Here is a 24,034-nt window from a genome sequence, read left to right on the forward strand (position 1 = left end):
GACCAATACAGCATTTCCCAAACACAACCGGGCTACAATGTCCTCTTCTTCTGCTTGTTCCTTTTAATTTTTTTCTCATTTTCCTTTCTGTCTCTTTTTTCTCTCTCTCTTAATTAACTCTCCCTCTCTTTATTTCTCTTTCTGTATCTAATTTGACTTTAATTCATCCTATTTCTTTCTCCTTCATTGGCTCTGTTTCTTTATCCTATTCTGTAATTGGTTAAGGAGATAAGCCATTGGGCAAGATCTTCATGTGGTCCCAGATATGACCTTGACATTGCTGTACTATTATCAATTCACAATTCTAGCAATTTATGGTGCAAATATAGTGTGATCTGAAGGGTGAGGTAAAAAGTCCAATTAGCACCACTTGCCATGAGTTCCACCATGTTGTACAATTGCATTTTCATCCCTGCCACAGAACTGAAACGGCTCTAATTAATGTAATAAATGACATGCTGTGACTGTGACCATTGTTCCCTATCCCCCCTCGTCCATCTTGACCTCTCTGCAGCCTTTGACATGTTTGACCATACCATCCTCCTCCAATGTCTCTCGTCCATTGTCCAGCTAAGTGGAACTACCTTCTCTAAGGGGAACAGATAATGTAGATAGAGAAAAAACTATTTCCACTGGTTGGGGATTCTAGGACTAGGGGACACAGCCTAAAAATTAGAGCCAGGCCTTTCAGGAGTGAACTTAGGAAACACTTCTACATGCAACGGGTGGTAGAAGTTTGGAACACTTTTCCGCAAATGGCAGTTGATGCTAGGTCAATTGTTAATTTTAAATCTGAGATTGATAGATTTTTGTTAACCAAAGGTATTAAGGGTTATGACGCAAAGGCAGTATAGGGAGACCACATATCAGCCATGATCTCATTGAATGGCAGAACAGGGTCGGGGTGGGGGGCTAACTGGCCTGTCCCTCTTTCTATGCTCCTATGTTCCACTCTTATCGATCAAATCACACTCAGAGCATCCCCAACAATGCCTTTTCTTCCCACACCTGCATCGTTACCTCTGCAGTTACCCAAGGATCTATCCGTGGCCCCCTCCTCTTCCTCATCTACATGCTTCCCTCGGTAGCATCATCCAAAGGCATGGCGTCAGGTTCTACATACAGGTGGACATTGGATGATGAGATCAGTAATGAGATAAGTGCATTTAAAATAAAAGAGGGGATATATTAAATAAATTAATCACACTCAAAAAGGATAAAACCCCTGGTCCGGATGGATTGCATCCACGCATTTTAAAAGAATGTAGGGAAGAGATAGCAGAGACATTACTATGCATATTTAATAATTCATTAGAAAAAGGTATAGTGGCAGAGGACTGGTGGATAGCTAACGTAATACTGATATTTAAGAAGGGGGATAGAACATGTCCAGGGAATTATCGACCAGTCAGCTTAACATCAGTGGTAGGAAAAATAATGGAATCCCTACTAAAGGAGAAAACAGAAGAACATCTAGAAACCAAAAATATACTAATGAATAGTCAACATGGATGTCAAAAGGGAAAGTCTTGCTTGACCAACCTTATTGAATTTTTTGAAGAGGTAACAGAGTAGACAATGGTAATGCAGTAGATGTAATTTAGATGGATTTTCAAAATGGCTTCGATAAAGTACCCCATAATAGACTGATGAACAAGGTCAGAGAATGTGGAGTCAGGGGACAAGTAGCAGAATGGATTGCTGGCTGGCTTCAGGACAGAAAGCAGAGAGTAGGAGTAAACAGTGGCGGAAGGTGGGTATTGGTGTTCCACAAGGATCAGTGCTGGGACCACTGCTGTTCACAATTTATGTTAACGATTTAGACTTAGGAATCAAAAACACAATTTCTAAATTTGCAGATGACACCAAATGGGGGGGGGGATAGTCAATACTGAGGAAAGACTGCAACAAGTTACAGGAGGACATTAATAAACTTGCAGAATGGGTATATAATTGGCAAATGAAGTTCAACACATAAATATGAGGTATTACATTTTGGTAGGAAGAATAGGGAGGTCACTTATCAGTTGTAGGGTGCAAGTCTAGGTGGGGTAAAGGAACAAAGAGATCTAGGAGTACAAATACACAAATCATTAAAAGTTGCGACGCAGGTTAGCAAGGCCATAAAAAAAGCAAAAGAAGCACTAGGGTTTATTTCTAGAGGGATAGAATTGAAAAGTAGGGAAGTTATGCTAAACCTGTATCGAACCTTGGTTAGACCACACTTGGAGTACTGCGTACAGTTCTGGTCGCCTTATTATAAAAAGGATATAGAGGCACTGGAGAGGGTGCAGAGAAGATTTACAAGGATGATACCAGAAATGTGAGGGTATACATATCAGGAAAGGATGAACAGGCTGGGGCCTAGAAATTCAGTGCCCTTAGCACCGATTTTGCGGCGCTAGAGGGCCTAGCGCTGCAATTGGCGCCGGTTCCTAAATTGCCTGGGGCCCTTCCGCGGCGGTAGACCGGTAGCGCTGCGCCGGCACCGATGACGTCATCGGTGTGCGCAGCGTCCCGGTTGCCGTGGTAACCCGGCCCCAAGCCGAAATTCAGTTGCGCCCGCCTCGCCCGTGGCAGGCGCAACTAAGACTCTGGCAACAGAGTCTTCCCCCAGTGTGCGCCGGCGCATAAAGGTGGAGCGGCGGCCGGCCGCGTTCCCGGCGGCCGCCTGCCCACACCTCCCTTCCCGGACTCCTGCATTCCCCCCCCGCGGCCCTGATCAGTGTCTCATGCGAGCCCGGCACTTCCCCGAGGTGCCGGGCTCAGATGTCGGGTCAATCCGCCGGACAGTTGTCGGCTGCAGGCAGCTCCTCCTTAACAGGAGGAGGAGGCCTGCAGTTCCCCCGCCTGCCGCACCGCATCGGGTGCCGCAGCGGGGGATTAGCGCCGGGAAACCCAAGTTCACGCCCGTTTTGAGGCGCTAAAGGAGGGTTTTAGCACCCGCCGCCGTCTGGGCCCGGCGCACCCGAATTTTCGTCGGGCGCTGCCGGATCACCGCTGGCGCAAACTTTCTGGCGCTACAGCCCTGGCAAGACCAGAACCCAATTTCTAGGCCTGGGTCTCTTTTCTCTTGAAAAAAGGCTGAGGGGTGACCTAATAGAGGTCTATAAAATTATGAAAAATTTTGATAGAGTGGATATAAAGAGAATGTTTCCACTTGTGGGGAAGAGCATAACTAGAGGACATGAATATAAGATAGTCACCAAGAAAGCCAATAGGGAATTCAGAAGAAAGTTTTTTACCCAAAGAGGGATGAGAATGTGGAACTCGCTACCAGAGGGAGTGGTTGAAGCGAATATTATAGATGCATTTAAGGGGAGGCTAGACAAGCATATGAGGGAGAAGGGAATATAGAGTTATGCTGATAGATTTAGATGAGGAAAGACAGGAGGAGGCTTGTGTGGAGCATAAATGCCGGCATGGACTGGTTGGGCCGAGTGGCCTGTTTCTGTGCCGTGTATCCTATGTAATCCTATGTAATGTATGTAATGTTAATGACTCTTAGATCTGCCTCTCCACCATTTCTCTCAACCCCTCAACTGCCTCTGTGTAATCAGTCTGCTTGTTCAACACCCATTACTGAATCAGCTGGAATTTCCTCCACTTATACATTGGGAAGACTGAAGGCATTGTCTTCGGCCCCCACCACAAACTCTGAGCCCTCAGCACCAGTTCCATCCTGCTCCCCAGCCACTATTTCAAGTTGAATCTGATTGTTAGCAACCTTGGTGTCCTATATTCTCTGAACTGAGCTTCCTACCCCTTAGCCTCTCCATCACAAAGACCAGCGACTTGTACCTCCGTAAAATTACTCATCTCTGCCTTTGCGTCAGCGAATCTTCCACTGCAACCCTCATCCATGCCTTCATTATCTCCAGTAAGCTATTTCAATTCTCTTCTGGCTGGCTGCTCATCTTCCACCTTCCATAAACTTCAGCCATTGAAAACCTCTACTGTCCACATCCTAACCCACACTCACCCATCACCACTGTGCACACTGACCTACATTAGTTACCGATCTCCCAACACCTTAAATTTAAAATTCTCATCCTCCACCAGCCCTACAACCCTCTGAGAACTCTGCAGTCCTCCAACATTGGCCACTTGTTAATAGCCATTCCATTCACCCCAACATTGACAGCTGTGCCTTCAGCCGTCTAGCCCCTAAGCTCTGGAATTCCTTCCCTAAGCCTCTCCACCTCTTTATCTCTCACTCCTCCTTTAAGACCCTCCTTACAAACTACCGTTTTGACCAGTTTTTAGTCACCTCGCCTAATATTTCCTTATTTCACTTTGTGTCAATTTTCGTCTGATTACGCTTCTGTGAAGTGATGTGGGATGATTTTGTATATTAAAGGTGCTATACAATCACAAGCTGTTGTTATGTAGCAAAATTTCAATGATTTTTGCATCATCTTTAATCAAATTGTTGGAAAATTGTATACAAGCAATGAATGTAATCCAAAAGTAAATAATTGAATGGGCCAGATTTTGCGGTAGAAATAACAGTGAGACTAATAGTGCTTACCATTATTAATGTGTAAATCGGACAGCAACTTCCAGCGGCCACACATGCTCAGTTAAATGTGTAAATCAGGAAGTTGCTGTCTGAGATGCCCTGCTCCTCCAACAGCTGCGCGAGAATGGTATCTTAGCAAGAGACACACCATTGAAATACATGGAATGACGTGAAGCTGCTATACTTAACCTGATATATATACACTAAAGTCGCCTGAAAAAGCAAGGGCTTGTCCATTTCAGTGTAAGTAAGTTTTTAACGGCTGATAAATCTTAATTACTGCCAAACAACCTCTCAGGCAATGAAAATTAACATTTACAAGAGTGGAGTCTAATTTCTTCAGATTTTAATTATTGTTGGAGATTTTAAAAAATATAGAAATTTAAATAAAACTTTTTTTACTTTTTCTTTCTGTCTCTTCTATCTCTCGCTTAATCCAATCTTTCTTTCCCCCTCTTTATTTCACTTTCAGTACCGGATTTGACATTGAATTAAATATTCTAACTTACACTTCCTGGTTCAGACTCTGCACTGCTCATTAACGATTCTTCAATCTGATTGGTTAAGGAGAGACACACTTGTTTGCCCTGTTCACTCTGGTCCCAGATGCTATGTAGAGGGCACTGCACTTTTTCGATAGTTGGCTGACCGGAACTTCCAGTACAAAAGCCCATAAAAAGTCTATGGGCAAGAAAAAGTGTTAAGAATGCCTGGCGCTGTTCGTTTGCCACTGACCGCAAATCTGGCCCAATGTGTTCGGAGATCACATTGCATCCGTTGTTACATTGGCAAATCAAAACATGTCATATTAAAATATATACTACTGGAAATTTTTGTGGAGCAGTTGAAGCAAAGTAAATGTTATGATGACGTTAACAAATTATTACTGGAGTATGTTATGATTTCCTTTCTGAAAGAACTGCAGGGCGTAGAGTTTCTGCTTTAGGCGCAATCAGCGATTCCGGCACAAATTGCGCCCAAAGTTGTACCCGTTTTGAGAAGTGATTTTTTCCCCTCAAGTTTCCACTCAAACTTATTTGCATATCGCCGAATGCAAAGTCTGCCATGAACCAGTACAATCAGGCAACGTTTTGAAATGTGATTTTTATTTTAAATGTTGCTTTAAAAAATATTCCTTGATACATTTAAGTGTGACTTGGTATAGCTTCATTAATACAGTTGAAAATGGGTTTATCAAAAAGAAATAAACATTTTAAATCATACTGTCAATTCACCACCTGTGAATAACCCGATTTTAAATTACTGAAAATGACTTTTTAAAAATGGAGAGAACTATTTTCTATTTAGATTGGGATACATTAGTCAGTTCCTTAGTAAATTTTAAAAAAAAATTAATTCAAAACCTTTCAAATCATACCTATTAGTGTCCTTGTGCCCAACAGATCCAGTTTAATTTTTGGAGCCTCCTTTAAGGCCTACAAACAAGTGCAATTAGCAGAAACTCCCAATGCTGATTAATTAACCGTGCGGGCATGGCCAGTTTTGTGGGCGGGACCTGCTTCTAGCGCAATGTTTTAAAAACTAGCCCAAAAGATCGCAGAAACTCAAGTTGCGCTGAAAGCAATTTGCGTTTTAAATTCCGCGATCTTTTGCGCCAGTTACGCCGATATCAGGAGAATTGCACAAAAAAAACCAATGCAATCGAGCGGAAACTCTAGCCGCTGATTGTCACTATGAACATTACTACATAACATGCTAATGACTTATGTATGATCTTGTGTCTAAGAAAGATGAGGAAAGAATAGGGTTGAATAACGCAAGGTAAAGTTCATACATATTAAGCATTCATTAAAATAGAAGAGGCATAAACTATCTAAAAACTACAGGTAAATAAATTGTTTCTTTCAAGTATCTTTTCAATTGTAAAGATAATGGGGTAATTTTCATCTCGATACCACCCTTATTATGCCTAAAAATGGGCCAGAATCATACAAACGAACAGTGGCGGATAGGTAAAGACACTGGTCCATCCAGCCTGTCCTACACAATTGTAATACCTTGTGTATCACAATACATACACTCCCCACTCCAGCTGAAACCATGTGAATCAATCACAGAATCACAGAAACCCCACAGTGCAGATAGAGGCAAAAAAATACAAAACCAGGCCAATTTGGGAAATTCCTCTCCGACCCATCTAGGCGATCAAAACTAGTCCAGGAGATCACTGTGGCTCTGAATTCCTGAAGTACCTACTTTTTGTAAGAAGTGATGTCCACCCCAACCAGAAACAGGTCCAGCTCTCGCTTGAAGTAATTCAGCGAGTCGTGTACAACTGCACGAGACGGCAGCCTGTTTCAGAGGTCCACTATTCTCTGGGGAAAAATGCCACCTCCTGACATCTAACTTAGATCTGGCCTTACACAACTTAAAATTATGACCCCGGTCCTCCCTAACCTATTTAATTGGAACAAACTGTCAACTGGAACACAATCTAATCCCTTCATTATCTTATAAACCTCAATCAGATCACCACGAAGTCTACACTTCTCTAAAGTGTAGCGTCCCAACACTTTTAACCTATCTTGATAATTAAGAGGCTTTATACTGGGAATTAGTATAGTTGCCCTCCTCTGCACCCTTTCCAAAGCCTCAATGTCACCCACCATGTGAGGAGACCAAAACTGGACATAGTATTCCAAGTGAGGCCTGACAAGGACAAAATAATATGCCTCGTCATATACTCAATTGTCCGATGAATGCACCCCAACACCCTATTTGCTCTAATTTTCGCTTCGCGGCAATGCTCATGTATCTTTAGAGATGTATGCACTAGAATGCCCAAATCTCTTTCTTTCTCCACCTTCTTTAATGCTTTTCCTTGAAGGGTGTACGAATGTTGAGCATTCGCCCTGCCCACATGTATAACACTGCACTTATCCAAGTTAAACATCATTTGCCAGTCATGAGCCCAATCTCCCAACACATTAAGATCCACCTGAAGCAGACGAGCATCAATTACAGTCCTAACACTCGCACAGATCTTATTATCATCTGCAAATTTGCACCGACATCCAGATCATTAATAAAAATAGTAAAGAGCAACGGTCCCAACGCCGATCCCTGCGGGGCACCACTGGTGACCGGTCTCCAAATCACATGGGGATGGACCCCCGCCTTTCCCCTGGAGGTCAGCCAGATGTCATTTTTAGCTGACCTTGACTTAGGCAACTGGAGCTCCTGCTGAAAACAGGCAGGGGCCTCATTAGTATATACAAATTGGGTTCAAATTATTCAGTTGAGACACCAATGTCATTTTCGTCTCCACCTGCATTACTTCCTCTAGTTCCTTGACCAGCTTACGGAACAAGAGCAGTACAACTTTGGAGGCAGTTATTTCCTGTGGTATTTTAAGGGATCCTGAACTACAGTAAGGGAAAACTGGGAGCAGATCTGATATTCATTTTTCTGCAGTCGCTTCTGTGCTTTGACCCTTGATAGCTTCCAATACTGGATCTCCTTGCTGTTGCAAGCGCTACAACAATTTTCCTTCCCATTGTAACCACTGGTCCTTTTCACTCCTGACACTTCAACTCCCTCCTTTTAAGGTGATGCTACAGGCCCACCAAAATCGGCCTCCCTCTTGGATTTCCCGCCCTCTCAACAGAGGTGCTGCCTTCAAGGAATGTGATTAGTGCTGGCAGCTTGTCAATTCAATGTTGATGAGACCCAACAATAAAAATTGATCAGGACTCCTGCTGAAATGCATTGAATGGGAAGAGTGGATGTCCCCCCCATTGCTTACCCAATATACTCTGGAAACGAAAATTGCCCCCGATGAGGTTGATAATCCTTTGCATTGGACCCCATGTATGCCTATTTCTGAGGAGAAACACAGAAGAAAAAGAGGTGGAGAACCTTTGTGCCACATCTCTGTCCTCTTTGGTTTCAACCACACGATTAGTCATGGGTCCAGCTAGGGGGTGAGTGTATACCTGAAACCACTACAACTTGCATTTATATATCTATAATGTAATAAAACGTCCCAAAGTGCTTCACAGGAGTGTTATCAAACAAAACTTGACACTGAGCCAGATAAAGAGATATTAGGACAGATGAGAAAAGCTTCGTCAAATAGGTAGATTTTAAGGAGCGTCTTAAAGGAGGAGAGTGAGGTAGAGAAGCAGAGAAGTTTAGGGAACGAATTCCAGAGCTTAGGTCCTAGGCAGCTGAAGGCACGGCGACCATTGGTGGAGCGATGAAAGTGGGGGATGTGCAAGAGGTGCAGAGATCTCGGAGGGTTGTAGGGCTGGAGAAATTAACAGAAAGGGAGAGGCAAGCTCATGGAAGAATTTGAAAGCAGGGATGAGAATTTGAAAATTGAGTCATCACTGGACTGGGAACCACTGTAGATCAGCGAGCACGTGAGATCTGTGAACGGGACTTGGTGCGAGTTAAGATACGGGCAGCAGAGTTTTGGATGAGCTCAAGTTTACAGAGGATGCAAGGTGAGAGGCTGGCCAGGAGAGTATTGGAATAGTCGAGTCTAGAGGTAACAAAGGCCTGAATGAGGGTTTTAGCAGCAGATTAGCTGAGGCACGGGTGGAGATGGGCAATGTTACGGAGGCGGAAACAGTCTTGGTGATTAAGAGCATATGGGGTCGGAAGCTCAGTTCAGGGTCAACTAGGACGCCACGGTTACAAACGGTCTGGCTCAGCCTCAGACAATGGCCAGGTAGAGGGTTGGAGTCAGTGACTAGGGAACGGAATTTGTGGCAGGGACCAAATACACTGGGCTGGATTTTGCGGGGGTCAGCGGGTGCGATCGGTGGCAGGTCGGGTGGGAAAGTGTTTTTTTTTGACAGTGGGTCGGGACTCTGCTGTGAACCCGCCACCACGCACGCGCCTTTGCCAAATGTTGGGTCTGTCAGCGCTGAACACGCAGCGGCAGAGGAGGCAGTTTAAATCATTAGTAGCTTGTTTACAGCCATTTAACAATGGTTTTTTCCCAGCTTTTTGAATTTGACAGATCGCCCACCGGTGCCTAGAACTTGTCTGTGAAGCTAAGGCGGGAGGTCAGTGGCCATTGAGTCAGCTGCTGATTGAGAAATGTTCCCTTAACCACTAGCTTCTCTAAACTGCATTTCCACTACAGATTCAGAATGCTGCAAGTCTTTACAAAAGTCCACATCCAGTCTGACCTCATTACCTCTCCCACCATTGACAGATCGCTTCTGTCATCTCTACTTCACCTGCCACTATTCCATCAGCACGGTTGCCATTGAAACTCTCTCACCTTCATCCTCAGAATCCTGCCACAATCAGCCCCAACACCAGCATCACCAGGCACAGCAGCAGCACCAGCACCAGGCACACCAGCAGCACCAACAGCAACACCAACTTTCTCCGCAATCAACTGATGCTGCACAGGACACAGGATATCAGCACCCGACCACATTGCTGCCCCAGAGGCCAGGGATGGCCTCACCATGGCCAGATTTACTTCACTTGACGCTGTACACCCTGGCTGCCAGGTTTGCACGACCCCACACCAACACCATAAAGCATCCCTACAATGCCCAAGCCATTCCTTTCACACTCATCAGCAATGTGGGGGGTACCATTATGTCTCACCATTCACTGCAACTCACTAAGCCATTTCCAAAGGTGCACACAAATCTGTCCAAGAACGCAAAGTGTTGTAAATAAAGGTTTCAATGTTTGACACCACATTAACAGAAACTTTACAGGAACATTGCATAAAACACCAAAGTGCCTACCCTTGTGTGTTGTTAGTTGGTATGATTGCATTAGGATGAGGGTGAGTGTGAGGGGTGGCTAGTGAGATGGGGATGTGATAATGTAGATAGAGAGGGATGGGTGGAGGTGCAAGGTAAGTTAGTGTGAGTAACGATATGCAGGAGTAGGGCAGGGAAGGCAGAGTGATGGGGATGTGATGAGAGGCATAGCAGGATGAGGCTGAGTGTGGCTTTGTACTAACATTTTGTAATCTACTGAGATCACGGAGACGTTTGCAGGACTACACCCAGGTGCAGTAAGGAGTGTGATGGAATACTCTCCACTTGCCTGGATGAGTGCAGCTCCAACAACACTCAAGAAGCTCAACACCATCCAGGACAAAGCAGCCCGCTTGATTGGCACCCCATCCACCACTTTAAACATTCACTCCCTCCATTACCGGCATACCGTGGCTGCTGTGTGTACCATCTACAAGATGTACTGCAGCAACTCGCCAAGGCTTCTTCGGCAGCACCTCCCAAACCTGCGACCTCTTCCACCTAGAAGGACAAGGGCAGCAGGCGCATCGGAACACCACCACCTCCAAGTTCCCCTCCAAGTCACACACCATCCTGACTTAGAAGTATATCGCCAATCCTTCATCGTCGTTGGTTCAACATCCTGGAACTCCTTATCTAATAGTACTGTGGGAGTACCTTCACCACACGGACTGCAGCGGTTCAAGAAGGTGGCTCACCACCACCTTCTCAAGTGCAATTAAGGAAGGTCAATAAATGCTAACCTTGCCAGCGACACTCACATCACATAAACAAATTTTAAAAAAAGGTCCTCCTGACCACATCCCTGCTTGTGCCCTCCTCTGCAATGTGCAACCAGGCTGTGTTGATCTCCTTGGGAGGCCTTCTCCGCCCATGGGAAGGGATGAGGACCTGCCTGCTTGCTGTGACTCCCTCCACAAGCATATGGAGGGAGCCACGGGAGAGCCTGGGTGCAGCCCTGCACCTCTGTGCAGTGCTTGTCAGTGTTTGCAACAGCTCAATACTGTCGAACACTGACAGCACAAATGTCAAATTAAAGTTGGCCATGGTCCATTTTAGGAAACCGGCTGATGCTGCATCATGAAATGATGTCACCAGACCTGTTTCCTCCAATTGGCCAGGAAACGTTCTGGGCGGGCTTAGCAAACCCATCAAGGTAAATTAATTTCATAGAGCGGGCTGCAGCCAGCAGTGGAGCCAGGACCCGTCACTGACGTCGCCTGCCACGAACCCGCTGAGTTTCGTAAAATCCAGCCCAAAGTCTTCGATCGTCCCAATATGTAGTTGGAGGAAATTTCTGCTGATCCAATACTGGTTGTTGGACAAGCATCATGACAAATCAGAGGCAGTGGAGGGGTTGAGAGTGGTGGTAGTGGGGTAGAGCTGTGTGTCTTCAGCGTATATGTGGAACCTGATGTGATTTCTGATGATGTCACTGAGTGGCAGCATGTAGATGAGAAACAGTAGGGGGCCAAGTATAGATCCTTGGGGAGCTCCAGGGGTAACGATGTGGGAGTGGGAAGAGAAGCCATTGCAGCTGATTCTTTGACTACAACGAGATAGATAGGAATGGAAATGGACAAAGGCAGCCCCACCCAGCTGGATAACAGAGAATAAACAGGCATTTCTATTTGAAAGACCTGCAACAGCTATTATTGATGCCCACACCACTATTTCTTTCATTTTGTCTGATCATGGATAATGTGCTAACAATGCACATATAAACTGGGGTTCTGCTTAGGCACCTGCTTTTCAAATGCCTGATAATTCAAGGAGACAGGCATTAAATTCTACAGAAAGTGAGACATTTATTTTTGACATGAAGTGAGGAAAGCTAAAATTTCCCTTTGTAGTAGGGAGCATTGGGAGCAGCAGCTCTCTAGGAGAGCAGAACATTCCTTTTTGCCACCATCCCTCTTAAAGAAAGGAAGACATGCATTTGTATTTCTTTTTCATAACCACCAGATGTCCCAAAGCGCTTTACAGCCAATGAAGTACTTTTTGAAATGTACTCACTGTTGTAGTGTAGGAAATGCAGCATCCAATTTGCGCACAGCAAGCTCCCAAAAACAGCAATGTGATAATAACCAGATAATCTGGTTTTGTTATGTTGATTGAGGGATAAATATTGGCCAGGACACAGGCTCCCCTTCAAAATAACACCATGGGATCTTTTACATCCACCTGAGAGAGCAGACAGGGCCTCGCTTTAACATCTCATCCAAAAGACAGCACCTCCGACAGTGCACTACTCCCTCAGTATTGCACTGGAGCGTCAGCCTAGATTTTTGCACTCAAGTCTCTGGAGTGGGGCTTGAACCCACAACTTTCATGACTCAGAGGTGAGAGTGCTGCAAACTGAGCCACAGCTGACACTTAACGCAATGGATGTTTCCTTTGGAATCTCTTTATATATGTGTTATTTTTAGGCAGAGATGAAAGGAAAATAAAGCATTCTTCTTATCAGATACAACTGTATTTTCTTGCTGAGCAGATTGTCCAATTGCATAGTTGTATAAATGCACTTATTCAAATATTTGCATATGTTGCATTTTCAATCATATTTATAAATGCAATATTGTTGTTTCTTTAAAAATCTTACTCCAAAACAGTTAAGTGGTTAAGAGCAGATCTTCAGAATAGATCTTCCCTTTTGGAATTTTCTGATGATTAGTCAGATGGAAATTCAATTTTAATTGCCTGCTTTGAGGAGGTGATTTGATGCAACATGTTAATCTGATAACAAAAGTGAATCAAGAAGATTAAACTACTGAATTTACCTAGCCAGTAAACAGGGCATTGCTCTTCAAAACTAATATACCATTAGATTGTTTTATAGTCCTTACAAAGGATAATTAACCAATTGTGGACTTTCCTTGTAGTATTTAGAAATATCTTTTGCATTTCTAGTATTTTTGTGTTTCGTTTCTCCATTTAATTGTAAGAAATATATTAATTATGTTTATTATAAAAAGGGTCTGGTAGCATACTGGTTATGTTACTGGACTAGCAATCCAGAGGTCTGGACTAAAAATACAGAGACGTGAGTTCAAATGCTAAAGTTTGTGAATTCGAATCAGTTAATTAAATAAATCTGGAATAAAAAGCTAGTATCAATAATGGTGACCAGGAAGCTATTGGATTATTGTAAAAGCCCAACTGGTTCACTAATGTCCTTTAGGGAAGGAAACCTACTGTCCTTACCCGGTCTGGCCTATACATGACTGCAGATCCACAGCAATGTGGTTAACTCTAAATGGCCCATCAAGCAGTTGTATCAAACCACTACAAAAAATTACAATAAGAAAAAAACCGGATGGACCACTCGGCATCAAACTAGGCATCGGATTCGAAAACAACAAAGGCACACCCAGCCCAATCAACCCTGCAAAGTCCTCCTCACTAACACTTGGGGGACTTGTGCCAAAATTGGGAGATTGCTTCAACAATGACCTTCCCTCCATCATAAGATAAGAAGTGAGGATATTCGCTGATGACTGCACAGTGTTCAGTTCCATTCGCAACTCCTCAGATAATAAAGCAGTCTGTACCTGCATGTAGCAAGACCTGGATGACATGCAGGCCTGGGCTGATATTGGCAAGTATATTTGCGCCACACAAGTGCTAGGCAATGACCATCTCCAATAAGAAAAAGTCTAACCACCTCCCATTGACATTAAATGGTATTACAATTGTCAAATCCCCCACCATCAACATCCTGGGGATCACCCCTGATCAGAAACTTAACTAGACCAGCCACATAAATACTGTGGCTACAAGAACAGGTCAGAGGTTGGGTATCACCTCCTGACTCCCCAAAACCACCCCACCACCTACAAGGCGCAAGTCAGGAGTGTGGTGGAATATTCTGCACTTGTCTGGATTTGTGCAGCTCCAACAACACTTAAGAAGCTCAACACCATCCAGGACAAAGCAGTCTGGTTGATTGGCACCCCATCCACCACTTTAAGCATACACTCCCTCCACTACCAGCACAATGTGGCTGCAGTGTGTGCCATCTAAAAGATGCACTGCAGCAACTCACCACAGCTTCTTCGACAGCTACCACACCTGCGACCTCTATCACCTAGAAAGACAAAAACAGCAGGTCATGGGAACATCACCACTTTCAAGGTCCTCTCCAAGTCACACACCATCCTGACTTGGAAATATATCGCCATTCCTAGGTCAAAATCTTGGAACTGCCTACCTAACAGCACTGTGGGAGTACCTTCACCACACAGACTGCAGCGGTTCAAGAAGGTGGCTCACCACCACCTTCTCAAGGGAATTTAGTGTCAGCAATAAATGATGGCCTTGCCAGTAATGCCCACATCCCATGAATGAATAAATAAAACAAATTACTCTCCAGACTGTAATCCTTGGTCTGTGCTTAATATTCACCACTCTCAATTATGTTTGGAAGCAGAGTACAAGACTTTGTTAATTCGGTAAGTAGGTGAATTCAAGGATGCTAATTGTTGCATCTTGCGTACCTGGTTCTACAAGAGCTATTACAGAAAAGGTGCAACTTTCAGAACGTAATGGAACCGGTCCACTCCTGTTAAACTGTTGAGAAAGAAAATGGTTATGTAAAATCCCCAAATTATAACAGTATCACAGACAATGCTGGATTTAGTGTTGAAGAGGATGGCTGGGCAATCCGTTCACAGGTTTATACATGCTGTACTTGATCCACTTACTGACAGATGAATTAAATTTGCTTAACTTGATTCACCCTTTGATTTTTCCATTTGCCTTGTGGTATAGATCCTACTGTCTGCTCAGTACCTTTTTATGACAAGAAAAAGCCTGCTGCCACCACAGCTTGGGTGGAGAAGAGGTGAGCAGCAGGAGCTTGCCCTTGAGGTCTTGGACCCAGTGCCACAAAAGGTTCAATGACCTGACCAGGTCAGAAAAGATCAGCAAATGTCTATATGCACCTATATCATGCAGTGCACCCTCCCACTCTTTCTTGTCAAATGTACTCCATTCACAACACTCCTCAAACGCACTTCACTTTCATCGGCACCTGTCGTACTGCTTACATGCACATCCTTTCATTCTCATGCCGCTTACATCCTCACCTCCCACTTCTTCCTTTGATCACTGCCAGGCACCCCAATCCTCATGTAATCTGATACCACCTAATTCAGCTCCCCCAACTCTCTGAAATGGCACCCTCAACACATTCCTCAAATGCATGCCAGTCCCACTTGTGATGCATCTGCTCTGCATCCATTGCATGCCTCAGAGTCAATCATAGGTCTGTTGTGTCATCCTTGCAGGAGGAGAGAGCACAAAATGCCGAGAGGGCAAGGACCTGCAGAGACCCCCCAACGATTGTAGAAATTTACTCAGCAGAAGAATAAACTCTGGATATAAGCATCATCTCTGCCACTTTGAGCCTTGGAGATGGCCATCAGAGTAGGATGACAGCATTAATGTGTCAGACCCACATCTCCCACAAGGCAAAGTCACCTTCAGTTGCCTTCAGCACATCATTAAATCTGATCACATGAATCATGTGAATTTCAACATTTACAAAGTTTCATTACTAAATCCTATCCTTCTCTTCTCTCCTCCAGGGCCATCACACGAAGAACATGAGCCCCTGCCTGGAGACATCGAAGACTCCTCAGAGGAGCTCATTCCAGCTGAGGGTGCACCGTCACAGGAGACACGCGTGGCAAGCACCGGCGCAGATACTAGCACATCGTTAGGGCCTGTTACACAGTTAGATGGGATGTCTCCTAGTAATTATCACAGTACAGGTGAGCTTGAGCAGAGAGTGGAGCAGGGTCATCTGAGGAGAGTAAGTTTCAAAGGGTGCCATCCTCTTCAAGCGCTGCTCAGTAGGATAGAGAGGCAGAACCCAGGGGGGCCATCAATGAAAAGGGGAATGCTGGTGGCTCAGAAGCACCTGTGCGAGGTACTGGCAGTCATAGAGTCATAGAGTCATAGAGTTTTACAGCACAGAAAGAGGCCCTTCGGCCCATCGTGTCTGCGCCGCCCATCCATCCCTGTCCAGTCTAATCCCATTTTCCAGCATTTGGTCCATAGCCTTGTATGCAATGGCATTTCAAGTGCTCATCCAAATGCTTCTTGAATGTTGTGAGGGTTCCTGCCTCCACCAGCCTTTCAGGCATTGAGTTCCTGCCAGGCACACTTTCCACAATGGCACAGAGGATGGAGGTGTCCACCTCAACCATTTGTAAGGAGATGTAGCTGGGGTTTTTCACCATGCAATGTTCCATTGAGCATTTGGTTGCCTCTACGGTGTCAGGGTTGCTGTCACGGGGCCATGTAGACACGGGGCCGTGCTGTCCGGGCGGAGGCTGGTTCAGGACCCAAGTGCAGAAAGACAAGGCGAGAAGCAGATATGCAGTCTTAAATAACAGTACTTTACTAGAATCACACAGGTAAACAGTTACAAAACATAGGAGCTCAAGACAAGCAACCACTAAGGCAACCGGCTTGTCAAGGCACGCTACCACATAGGCGACGGAGCACCTTGTCGAGACTGAGCCCAGAGGGAAGAAACCACAGAACTTAAATACAAGCAAAAACAGGTGAAACCAATAAACCAGATAAAAGGCAGTTAAGTAATAAACAGGAGAAACAAGTAACAATTAACAAAGGGAAACCAACCAGTGAAGGTGCCATCTAGAGGTGACAGAAGGAACTGACTGGCACCCTCACACTCATTCTGGACCTTGCTCTCTGTGGAGCAGGTTGTGCTGCAGCAGCTGTGTGGGAAGTGGTGGTCGCCTTGACCTGGGAGTGGAGGGGAAGGAGAGACCCCAGGCCACCATCAACCACCATCAACCAACTTTATCCACCGAGGTGCCTGGGGAGAGAGGAGGAGGGGAAAAAAGGAGGCCAGCATCTACAGCTGGAGAGGCTTTTACATCCCTGCCTCCCCAATTTGGCCACCAGTCCAGGAGAGGGAGAGAGGAGAGGAGCGGCCTTCAACACCCACTACTTGGAAGGAGGGTAGGAGCAACTTTTCTATTTGAACTTCTGCAGGGGGGTGTCATTCGTGCATTCCCCAAAGACTTTGTATTGTGGGTAGGGGGAGGAAAGAAGACCGGGCCGGAAGACCAAGGGGTGTCAAAAGCCCCTTCCATTGCCTGGCCTGGGTTAGCTGGAGCTGCCCAGGTGAAGCCTTCATCACGAAGACCTGGTGTGGGGCTGAGCCTGGGCTTTTCTCCAGCTTCCCAGGCGAAGACATCTTCTCCCCCTGCCTGAAGACCATCCGCAGAGACTTTATTTATTTTTCCATCGGGGAGTGCACCCCCTGCCGACACCCACCCACCCACCTACCATCCTGAGTGGCGCCCCTGCCTTCGCGGCCTCCCTCCTTCCTGCCCCCCCTCTCTTTGTCTCTCTCCCTGTCTCTCAGGAGGCACCTCTGATTCAAAACTCTACACTAATTGCCACTTGAGCAGAGGGGAGTAGGCCCCTCTCCCAATTACTTCCAACAAGGGGAGAGGCGGGCCTTAGTTTAACAGCTCCCTCTGCTCAAGGGAAAACTTTTTTTTTAAAAACCTGAGGCCTTTTTAACATCTTCAGGCCTGTGACTTGGGGTGAGTGTAGCTTCTTCTTTTTAAAAAAAGGGAACCACCCCATAATGGCGAGTACATCTTCGCCGGTGGCGGGGTCAGCCAGGACCTATGCGAGAGTGGTAGCCACAGCCACATCCGCTCTCGCTTCTCCTGCTGCCCCGTCACCTTTTAAACTCATCACTAAAAAGCTTGGGGTGAAGAGCTACACCCACCCCAATATGACAATTGAGGCATGCGTTAAGGCCATGGCTGGGGTCATCAGCCCTTCAGCCATCCTCGCCGCCTCAAAAATGTACGGGAAGGCTGTGTTCTTCCTGGGGTCAGAGCGGGCGGTGTCCCTGGCCATCGCAAAGGGGCTCACTGTGGGTGGGACCTTCCTGGCGGTGGATCCTCTCGAGGCCACCGTGAGGAGGATCGTTATTTCTAATGTCCCGCCCTACATTCCTGGTGAGCTCCTCCTCCCCCACTTGCATCAACTTAGGGAGGTGAGGTCGGGGATTGTGCCTATCCCGCTCGGCTGCCGGGAAGCCAGCCTTCGGCACGTCTTCTCCTTCCGGCGCCAGGTTTACATCCAGCTGGCACGGGAGGAGGACACCGACGGGGCTTTTGTCGTCCTCCATGAGGGGACCGCCTACCGCGCCTTTTGGACGTCGGACGGTGTGCGGTGCCATGCCTGTAAGGAGGTGGGGCACATTGGAAAGAACTGCCCCGCCTCCAAGGCCGCCAGATCGTCTGGCGTGGCCGAGGCTGGCACCGCCACCGCTCCTCTCCCCGGGTCTGGCCGCGCCCCCCAAACAACTGATGCGCGGTCGTCGTCGGAGGCCGATGCCATCAAGGCCTCCGGCGGGGGGGAGGGAGCCCGTCCGGGTGGAAAGAAGGCGCGGGCGAAATCCAAACATCTCAGGGTGGGTCCCCCCGCGGAGGGCGAGCCCCTGGACTTAGAGCCCCTGACACCCGTGTTCATTGCGGAGCTGGTCAGGGCAGACGAGGGTGGGAGGGGTCTCGTGCCCGAGCCTGTGGCCGCCGCCGCCGAGGCGGAAATGTTAATACCTGCGGCCAGGCTCGGGCACGAGGAACCCGACGAACCTGCCCCGCCGGACGGAGCAGAGGAGGAGGCCCCTGCAGGCATGGAGGTCTCCCTCGCTCCCTCCGCGTTAAAAAGAAGGCGCGACCCCCTGGATGAGGAGGAGGACCGGGAGGAGGAAGGTCCCTCCGAACAGGGGGAGTCGTTGCCCGCCGCGGGTACTGCGCCCCCCCCCCCTCCGCTGTCACCATCTCCGGCGTTCGGCAGGGGTCGCCTGTCCCTCGGGAGGCTGAGGCAGATGTGTCTGTCCAGCACGCGCCTCCTGGGGATGGGGACGAGACCCTGCCCGTGGGGGGGGGGTCGTGGAACAACCCGCGGCAGATGTAGATTGTCTCTCGGTGCCATTACCCCTCAACGGGTCGGGCGTCCTGGGGTCTGGGTCGGGCGAGTTTGATGAAAGTGAGCTCGCCCAAAGCGACCCGGGCATTTCCCAGGGGCTGCTCGACCTGGTCGAGGGTTTAGTTAAGGACACCCCATCTGCTGGGTCGGAGGCCGGTGGCAGGGAAGAGGAGGGCCCTCTGACTGTGTCTCCGGCGCCGGACGTCTTGGAGGAGTTGGGTTTTGTTTTTTCCCCGATTCCTCCGGCGTCTGAGGCGTCTGAGGCGGAGGGGGGCTTCGAACTGCCGCCGTCTTCTGGCCCGGCGCCCCCAGAGGAGCCCAGGGAGGATTCCTCTGCCATCGATCCTGGGGGTGGGGTCCGGGCAGAGGAGGGGCCGGCTGTTGCGGCCGAGCCGTTCGCTGCGCACTGCGTGACGGACGGGTCGGCTGCCAGCGACGACCCCCCGGAGGAGGATGGGGACTCGGTGATGGGCATGGAGGACGATTTGGATTCCATCGCCGACGAGGCGATGGATGACCCCGTGCCCCTCGCTGGGTCTCCCCTCATTCCCATCAAGGAACTCCGGGATTTTGTGGCCGTGCGCCACGGTCGTCAGAATAAGACCCAGCTGGCCCTCGCCAGGTGGTCGGAGCTGGCGCTGCTCATCGGGTCGGTCCGCGCCACCATCAGGGCCGTGGGCGCGGACGCGGACGTGAGCCCGCTCGAGCTGCGTCGGCTCAGGTCGTTCCTCACTGGGCTCCTGAGGGAGTGGCGGTCGACTAGCGGCTGCGCTCCCTCCCCCCGTTAGTTGTAGGTAGAGGTTGCACTATGCTTCTGAGATGAAGATAACCATAGCCAGCCTCAACATCAACGGCAGCAGGGAGGCTCGCCACAGATTTAATAACCTTTCGGTCCTTCGGGACGGGAAGTATGCGGTGTGCTTCCTGCAAGAAACCCACACCGTTCCGGGAGACGAGGCCACGTGGCTCCTGGAGTGGCAAGGAGGGGTCAGCATGAGTCACCTCTCCAGCATTTCCAGCGGGGTGGCTATCTTGCTGGCCCCGCATTTTCAGCCGGAGATCTTGGGGGTCAAGGAGCTCATGCCGGGCCGCTTGCTCCAGGTCACTGAGCGCCTGGGGGGCGTGCCGCTCCATCTAGTGAACGTGTACGCCCCTCAGGCCGGTGTGCAGCAAGTGCGCTTCTTTGAAGAAGTGTCCGCTCTTCTGGGCTCCATCGACGCGGGCGAGTGCGTCATCCTCGGGGGGGGATTTTAACTGCACCCTCGAGGCGAGGGACCGTTCAGCCCCCCAGCGATGCCCGGCGGCAATGGAGAAGTTGAGGGACTGGTTGGGTCCTTCGACTTGGTGGACGTCTGGCGACATCTCCACCCCACCTCCAGTGCCTTCACTAGCGTGAGGTCTGGAGGAGGATGGTCCAGGATCGACCGCCTTTATATTTCCCGGGCGTACGTCTCCTGCGTTCCAGCAGCTTCCATGCGGCCGGTGCCGTGCACGGACCACCACCTGGTGTGGGCGGAGCTCGCTCCGCTGCACGCACGGGGGGGTCCGCGTACTGGCATTTTAATAACCTGCTGCTGGAGAACGCGCGGTTCCAGGATTCGTTACGCCGATTCTGGGCCGACTGGAGAAGGAAGCGGGGGGGCTTCCCCTCCTTGAGGCTATGGTGGGACGTGGGCAAGACTCACGTCCGTCTCTTCTGTCAGGAGTATGCGAAGGGGTCGACCAAGAGGCGGGAGGCCCGGGTCGGGCGGTTGGAGGAGGAGGTGCTCGACCTGGAGTCCCGTCTCGGTCAAGTCTTCAAGGACCCGGCCCTGTGGATGGTGTACGAAGAGAAGAAGGGCGCGCTGAAGGACCTGCAGCTTGTCGGGTCCCGAGGCGCATACGTGAGGTCGCGGATCCAGTTCCTGCGGGACCTGGACCGCGGCTCCCCCTTCTTCTACTCGCTGGAAAAAAGACGGGGGGTCCGTAAGCAGTTCTTGGGGCTGCTGGCCGACGACGGATCTCTGGTCTCGGATCCGGAGGGAATCAGCGCGGAAGCCCGCGCCTATTACAGGGCTCTGTTCTCTCCGGATCCGTCCAGCGAGGCTGCGCGCGGAGTTTTGTGGGAGGACCTGCCGAAGGTCGGCCTGGAGGGCGCCGAAAAATTGGACGCTCCTCTGAGTCTGGAGGAGCTGACCGGCGCCCTCCGCCAGCTCTCCAGGGGAAAGTCCCCGGGGCTGGACGGGCTGACCGTGGAGTTCCACAGGGCGTTCTGGGACGTCTTGGGGGGCGACTACGCGCGGGTCCTGGGGGAAAGTTTGGCGACCGGGGAGATGCCCCTCTCTTGGCGCAGGGCGGTTATTGTCCTGCTGCCTAAGAAGGGCGATCTCCGCCTCCTTAAGAACTGGCGCCCGGTCTCCCTCCTCAGCACGGACTATAAAATTTTTGCCAGGGCTATGTCTGCTCGCCTAGGCGCCGTGCTGGCCCACATGATCCACCCCGACCAGTCCTACACGTTCCCGGGCCGGACCATCCACGATAACATCCATCTGGTCCGGGAACTGGTCCACCATTCCCAGAGGGCTGGTCTGTCGGTCACCTTCCTTTCCCTGGATCAGGAGAAGGCGTTCGACAGGGTGGATCACGAGTATCTCTTCGGGACTCTACGTGCATTCGGGTTCGGGACGCATTTTGTCGCCCGGATCCGACTTCTGTACGCTGCCGCAGAGTGTCTGATTAAAGTTAACGGGTCCTTGACGGCGCCCCTTTGCTTCGGGAGGGGGGTGCGTCAGGGATGCCCCATATCCGGCCAGTTATACGCCGTTTGCGTAGAGCCTTTCCTGCGCCTCTTGCGGAAGAGGTTGATGGGACTGGCTCTGCAAGGGCCGGGCGTGGAGGTGGTCCTCTCGGCTTACGCCGATGACGTGCTCCTCACGGTCACGGATCCCGCTGACTTGCGGAGGATGCGGGAATGCCAGCAGATTTACTCGGACGCATCCTGCGCCGAGATCAACTGGGAGAAATGTTCTGGACTCCTGGTGGGTCAGTGGCAGGTGGACTCCCTGCCGGAGGAATTCAGGCCCTTCGCCTGGAGCACCACGCACCTCCTCTACTTGGGAGTCTACCTCAGCCCTGCCGAGGACGCCTGGCCGGCGAACTGGCAAAAGTTGGAGGCCAAAGTCACCGCTCGCTTAGGACGCTGGACAGGATTGCTCCGAGTGTTGTCCTACAGGGGTCGAGCGATGGTCATAAACCAACTGGTGGCCGCCATGTTGTGGTACCGGTTCGTCACTTTGATCCCTCCCCCTGCGTTTGTCGCCAAGATACAGAAGAAGCTCATCGACTTCTTCTGGGACAAAAGGATGCACTGGGTCTCTGCCGCGGTTCTGAGTCTCCCGCTTAGGGAGGGCGGTCAGGCATTGGTGTGCCTCTGCACCCAGGCTGCGACGTTCCATCTTCGGACGCTGCAGAGATACCTGTACATCGAGAATCCTCCGAGATGGTGCGCGCTGGCGACGTACTTTTTCCGCCAGCTGCACGGCCTCAATTATGACATGCAGCTCCTGTTTTTGGAAGTGGGCGGCAGGCGTATCAGCCTGCGGGAGCTGCCTGTCTTCTACCAGGAACTGCTATGTGTTTGGAACTATGTCGCCTCCAGGCGGAGCTCTCCCCCGTCAGGAATGGCGGCTGTCCTTCGGGAGCCGCTGTTCAGGAATCCGCACCTCCGCGTCCGCGAGTTCGGTGGCTGGCGGAACGCAGGGCTGTGCCTGGCAAGGTGACTAGAGCCAGGGACCTACTCGATGGCGGAGGAGCGGGCTGGATGGCGCCGGAGGAGTTGGTGCGGCGCATGTCTTGGGACAACGTCCGGCTCGCGGTCGATGCCATCGAGTCGGTGAAAGCGACGCTGCACCCCGGCGCCACGAGGTGTATCGAGGCGGCTCAAGCACGTGGGGCGATCCCGTCCAAGCTTTCCCCCGTTCGGACGGAATTCCTTATCAGCGCCCTGCCCTGAAACCCCCCTCGGGAACCGGCGCCTCACAACTTGAGCCATCTCGAGGAGATGCCCTCCGTGCCTTTTCATTCCGCACGGAGGGGTTTCCTGTACGGGCTGCTCCTGCACACCTTCCACTTTGTCATCTTCGCCCGCCGTCCGGACACGCCGTGGCGTGCCGTTTTGCCTTCCGGCGGAGGCGGAGGTCCCCAATGGAGGGCTCTCTATGCGGCAGTCCTCCCTTGTTCTATTGGGGACTTGGCCTGGAGGGTGTTGCATGGAGCAGTCCCGTGCAATATATTGTTAAATAGGTTCACAGACTCCCAGACCGCCTGTTTGTTCTGCGGTCTGGAGGAGTCCGTTTTTCATGTTTATGTTGAGTGTGAGAGGTTGCAGCCCCTCTTCCATTATTTGAAGGGGCTGCTCCTCGATTTTTAGTTGCACTTCAGTCCCACGCTCTTGATCTACGGTCACCCGGTGCGGAGGGGAGCAGGCAGGTTGGAGGACCTCCTCGTGGGTCTACTCCTGGGCCTGGCAAAAAAAGCCATCAATTGGTCCAGGCAGCGGGCGGTCGAGGGGGTCATCCAGCCAGATTGCCTCCCTCTCTTCCGCGGCCATGGTCGCGCCCGGGTGGCCCTGGAGATGGAGCACGCGGTGTCCGCCGGCGCGCTCGAGCACTTCCGTGACCGGTGGGCGCCGCGGGGACTGGAGTGCATAATTGGATTGGACAATTTGATTTGTTAAGGTTTATTTAAAGATTTTTTAGAGGTTTAGTTACAGTTTATTTGTTCA

The 24,034-nt window shown here is 49.7% G+C and overlaps 1 protein-coding gene across 7 annotated transcripts in view; it reads left to right on the forward strand.

Moving 5' to 3' along the window:
- LOC147102664 (putative uncharacterized protein MYH16) overlaps nucleotides 1–24,034 on the forward strand; it is a 589,631-nt gene that overhangs the window by 346,927 nt on the left and 218,670 nt on the right. The window lies entirely within an intron of this gene.

This window comes from Somniosus microcephalus, chromosome 21 (assembly GCF_052327205.1).
Source record: "Somniosus microcephalus isolate GS21.2 chromosome 21, FLI_Smic_1.0, whole genome shotgun sequence".
Taxonomy (NCBI): Eukaryota; Metazoa; Chordata; class Chondrichthyes; order Squaliformes; family Somniosidae; genus Somniosus; species Somniosus microcephalus.